Source organism: Syngnathus typhle, linkage group LG1 (assembly GCF_033458585.1).
Source record: "Syngnathus typhle isolate RoL2023-S1 ecotype Sweden linkage group LG1, RoL_Styp_1.0, whole genome shotgun sequence".
Classification (NCBI taxonomy): Eukaryota; Metazoa; Chordata; class Actinopteri; order Syngnathiformes; family Syngnathidae; genus Syngnathus; species Syngnathus typhle.
Genome location: NC_083738.1, coordinates 24,324,977 through 24,330,794, shown reverse-complemented (window position 1 = coordinate 24,330,794; position 5,818 = coordinate 24,324,977). Strand labels below are relative to the sequence as shown.

The 5,818-nt window shown below is 41.4% G+C and overlaps 1 protein-coding gene across 2 annotated transcripts in view; it reads left to right on the top strand.

Annotated features, from left to right (window-relative positions):
- Positions 1-2,737: 2,737 nt before the first annotated feature.
- The window catches only part of LOC133162785 (fatty acid-binding protein, intestinal-like), a 30,274-nt gene continuing 27,193 nt past the window's right edge, over positions 2,738-5,818 (top strand). For both annotated transcript variants that reach the window (XM_061292231.1, XM_061292226.1), the window contains exon 1: positions 2,738-3,180. The gene's annotated coding sequence lies outside the window, so the exon portion shown is untranslated. The remainder of the gene's footprint in view (positions 3,181-5,818) is intronic.

Below are 5,818 nucleotides of genomic sequence, written 5' to 3'. Positions count from 1 at the left end.
CCCCCCCCGCACACACACACGCACACACACACAAACACAAACAATTGAGTACATCAATAAAATAAGTTTGAAGGGCAAATGCTTTTTCTGTCAGTTTATTTTAAATATATTTCAAAAAATATATATATATTAACTTAAATCGAAATTAGAAAGTAACTTATAAATTTAAATGACTAAATGTGATTTTTTTTATTGATTTTTTTATTTAGTTGTTCTTCCATAACTGCCAAAATGCCCATTGCGATTCGAGAAAATAAACCCAGCGATAAACAAAAGACGACGGCACTACCAGCTCCCCAACTAATGAGTTTCCGACTCATTAAGCTCACATCGCTGTTTTGCGATAAATTCTTCCAGATTAGAAAGAACACAAAAATTAAGTATGCGCCAAATAGACAAGCCCCCTGTCAAACCCAAATCAGTATTCTGATAACGACTCACTCCTGCCTGACTCGGCCGCACGTTGCCATAGCAACCCAATAGAAAGGCCACCATAGGGTTTTCGCCGCATCTGCGCTACCTTCCACTCAAACCCGACTCTTCAGACGCACAAGCGCTATTTTCCCCTTTGCCGTGATTAGCGGTGAAAGCTCAATACTGTCCCGGCACAAATGGCATATGTTGGCAATTATGGAAATGTGCGGACTCCGAGTGGCAAGGTCAAAAGGACGCCGACTGTCCCGCCTGCGCTCATGGCTGACTCGCCGACATATGACCTTGGCCATTGATTCCGTAGACACTTTAAGAGGATGAATAAAGCTTGACAATATTATGTATCTTTAAAAAAAAAACTTGTAAAAAAGCTTTACTGTTTATCATGCTTTTTGAAAAAAAAAAAAATTACATTTCTGTAGGGGGCGCTACAGACCCTTTTTTCTTGTAGTTGTGTAGAACAACTTGAAAATATAAAACTTTTCGCAAGGCCCGATGTGCACCATAATAATAATTAACATTTCTACAGAAACAATAATTACAATACATGTCACATTTCCATACGCCTTCATCCCGTGTTCGTTTTTACATTCTACCATTATGGCTACCGGCTTTTCAGACACGAGTCTTTGGAAACTCTGCGTCAGTCAGTATGCGTTGACTCACTGGAAACGCAAAAGAAATTGTATCAGCCGTGTCAGAGTCCCAAACACTGCCCATTGTCTGATATTCCATTTTGTGAAGAGGCGTTGGAGTGTGTCATTAACTCGTTCAACGCGAGGTCATTCCCATCCTGCCTGTGTGCATTCACCATCAGGCCAATTAATCGTGATTGCGTACTGATAGAATGGCAACCCTTTCAAGATAATTAACCACGCCGTTCTTGTCACTGCAGAAGCCGCAGTTAATCTTACCGAGATGTAATTCATTTGCATCCGATTTTGATTTTATTTATGGCCAAAAGAAAGTAAGAATGACCTTCAGAATCGTATTGTTCAGGAATTAGCCCGACTCAAAAAAGTAACCAAGAAATAATTCTCTAATTTCACTCATTTGATATAACGAGCATTAGCTTACATCCTGAATTATTTTAGTCAGCCACAATGTGTTAAACTCGAGGCCAGATACGGCCCATCATGTCATTTACAGTATGTGACTCCACGAAGGCCAACTATGTCACCTTCATGTTTCCTGCTAAAACATCAAAATTGCACATTGTGGGACACAACAAAAAGGAGTTTGCACCCACGCTTAAGGTATGTACAAAAACTGAAAATTAAGGGGAATAGACTTCCTGACATGGTGCAACTAAAATGAAGGTGATACTGTGGCCTTAAAAATTGAAATTAAAAAAAAGTTGCTTTTATCTGTGTTATTGGAAGTTGGAACCATGTGTGCCAACAGGATAAATGATGCTAAATTGGGTATTTTGGTGTGGGTGGAATGCACTCCGTTATGTTTCAAACCAATTCCCCGGGTTTGACTTTGGAGCGACGCGTAATGTCTTTACCTTATTCAACCACCCCCTGGGGTCAGTTTGCCCCCACCGGAGAGGTTGAAATGCTGATACAGAAGTTAGCGTTCCATCCCGCCAGTGCACACGTTTGTCCTTTGACTTGCCCTAGGCCTGGGTGATGGGGCGGCGGAACATCATGAAGACGGACGATGCTGTCGCACAGCATTTTACCGCACTCATTTCTCATTAGGGCGGCTGATGTCATTGTTGCAAAGTCTGGAAGCGCTTCAGAATGGCAACGCTCCACAGTATGACCTGACTAATAGTAATTGAACCCATTTTCACTGGATATTTTTTAATTGGATAAGTCAAATTTATTTATAAAGCCCTTAATCACAGAAACATCCGGTTTTCATAATGTAATATATGTTTTAAATAAAAATTTGTAAATTAACTGTTAAACAGGTGGGGTTTTTTTTTTGCTGAAACATCACAACTATAAATTACAAGACAAAGCTTTTGTAGATTACACCATAAAAACAAAAACTGAACATTTTTCAAAACATCTGATTATTTGATGTGGACTAGGTTATCTACAATAGGCTTTACGCAATCAGGATTTAGGAGCCGATCACTGATAAGCAAATTTAGAAAAAAATATCAGCCAATCCCATCAGAAGGTGAAAAATTGACATCAATTGAAATACACTGGTGGGAATGTAGTAAAAAGTATTTCCAAAACGCCAATAATCATTCCTGGAAAATGGGGTGACTGCTGGACAATTGGTTTGTGGAGAATACCAAAATGTCTATTTTTACTGTCTCGGTACCAAATAAGGCGCCTAGAGTGTTGAGGTAGTCACAGTGTTGATCTGTCTCCCCGGACCGACACTTTGCATTCAACCGCGATATGAACGTGACGTACTGGAAAGGTCAAACAGGCAGCTTTGGAGCGGAAAGACTGACAGCCCAGGAGATTCTAAGTAACAACCGGGGAACAAAGACTACGACCGCGGAGAGGGAACGGCGTATAATTGAGTGCGGGAGTGTGGGAGGGAAGGCTTGGCCGTGAATCACCACAAATATGACAGACGCGTGACGTGCAGCCAAGGGACAATGGGGGAGGCGAGGTGGGCAAGAAGGCAAGGCGACAGTTGCGACGGCGTGATGTGGGTCGGATCGAAAGCGACAGCCCGTCGAGACGCCCGTCGGTCGAGACGCCGGTCGGCGTCCGGAAGACAACGAAATGTCTCCGTGAAAAACCTCAACACAGTGGTTTCAACCCTGGGAAGGTATTGTACCATTTTCCCCCTGTTATATCGCCGATTTTTAGACGTACGAACATTCACGCTGGGAACATTTCAGACATGCTAACACTTTCTTGTTTAGGCCCCCCCAACAGTCAAATGATTTATTTCTCAGTATAAAATAGCTGCTTCCTTGCTCTTCTCCACTTTGTAAAGTAACGTGAGACCCAAAGCATGCTAATATTACTCATGTTAGCTTCCTGGTTAGCAAGTCTCAAGTGTTTTACACGCTAACTCTTGTGTATTTTACATGCTAACTCTCGTAGCTGATTGCATACCCTGTCAGCCATAGATGTCTATTAGACGTCTGGTCTATGTTTAGTTTAGTTTAGTTTAGTTTATTCACGCAATATCCAAGACATACAACATGATACAACAAACAGTATTACACAGTCGGATGCGTGAAAGGTCACCCCAAGCAAGCTTTTAATAGCTTTCTATAGACTTAATTTAGACGTCTAAAATTGGTCTCGGTATAGACCTAAAATAGACGTCTAAATTAAAAACATCAAATATGATCATATTTCGAAATGTTAAAGTCTGAACCTTCTGTAAGTTGTAGAAATAACATACAGAAGTTGTTTGGATTTGTGTTTAAGAAGCTTATTGATCCGTACATGTGAATTGGTTATTTCTGTGACCTGATATAGATGTCTATTTTAGGTTATTATATAGGTTCATTACAAAAGCGATAAATATTTTTAAGTAACATTTACTGTATACAAGTAACGAATATCTTGAAGTAATGGTTGTCGCTCCCCTAAATGTGATATCACGTTGAAAGTATTGCAGTGACTCTTGAGCACGTTTTAGATTTTTTTTTTTCCTCTACCGAGATCCCAAAAAGTTGATCCTAAACAAAACACAGGAAGAAGGCGGCCATCTTGTGTTGCCACTCACGAAGCGCCTCTAACTTGAATACATTAATTTCTCTGCCGTGTTTTCACGCCATTTTCTGTCTCCACGGTGAGAGTGCCCTAGTGTCGCATACGGTTTTGAGTCCGAAAAGTAACGCAGTGTTTCAACATGGCGACAAAATCATTGTGAATCCTCTCGCTTTTTTTTTTTCACGTTACGAAGAACTTGACAGAATGACTTTTCCTTTGACTTTTTGTGACTTCTCTTTTTTTTGTGCCACACTCGAAGCACAACCACTTCCACGCAATAAATAATGCAGACGGTGAAGATAGCAGCTCTGCCAACTTGGGCTCCGGGGGCTTTTCTTCAATATCGGCTGAAGCTCCACAAGAACGATCAAGCAGCCTGTGATTCTCGCTCGTTTATTATTGGCAAAGACCCATTATTTGGAGGACTGGAGGGCAGTGGGAGGGAGTGGCAGATAGAAGGCCGCTGGTTTATGTGTCTGTCAATGTCATATCTTTTCAAGATCATGCTTCAAGGGTGATGAAAGCGGGGAGGCTGGGGAGGGGGGCAGAGTGGGTACATTGCTGAGAGGGTGCTGGTAGGTCTGATGACCTTCAGCTGACTTGATGCTACCAGATAGTCATCTTCTTCTTCGGGGGCTGTGAAGCCTGAAGAATAACATGGAAAGCAGACTAAAGCCACATGACTTCTCATGGAAAAAAGAAACCTGCTGCAGTAAGACATGAAGCGGTGTTTCTCAAAGTGGCATTTGCTATCAATTTTATCGTATCAAAAAATATATATGTCACATTTGACCTCTGCAAGTCAGAGCTGCCAACCAATGGAAATAAACTTCCTCAACAATTTATTTGAATTTTTGTATTTTCAAAATTCTGTCAGGGACCTTATGTTTAGGACAGTTTTATATAGAAGTGAACATGAATGCTTCCGGGAATAAATAAATCACATTATTATTGAGTTAGCCGTGACATTTAAACAATGCACACAAAGATAAAAGCAAACGCACCTTGAAAAACAAACATCTGAAAGTTCAGCAACTCTTTTTTGTCAATGTTTTGCATCATCTTGTGGGACTAGATGAAATCTAGCCTGTTAAGACAAACTAAACAAATTGTCACGAGCAGCCTTTTCAGTGACTGCTAACCCAACATTGCCCGATAGAGGTGTCGATTGGAGTATTTTGATTTGACTTCTAAATACGAATTGGCTGGCTTTTTTTTTTTTTTTTTATTGGGAGTTGAGGCGTTCGCAGACAGCCACAGGAGCTCCCGCCCACTAAATGGCCCGGTACAGGAACTCGGCAGGCTAACCCCGCCGGCTGCCTGGCAACCACCTTGGCTTTGTACCTAATTGGCAGTGTGCATGAAAACGATTCCCCCCTTTGAAGTAAAAATATCACAATTTATAATTCATCCCATAATGGGTTGATTAAGGGGAAGAGAAAAGAGTGTCTGTGTGGAGTGAGTTCACTCCGTAACAACTGGGCGATGATGAATATGCATGATGATGATGATGTAACAAACGCCTCAGAGCTGACCTACTTGTGCGTCTCTCCCCCGCTCACAACTTCTTCCGGGGCGACTGTCAACAAAACGTTCGGTGCTCCGGAGTCTCCTTGGGTAGCGGCAAGGCCAGCCTAGTTCAAGATGTATTTGTCTTACTGGAAAAAAAAGAGGCACCTCCAACAGGATTGAATGATTTTTGAAAAACAGTATAACGACAGAAAGACAATTTTGAT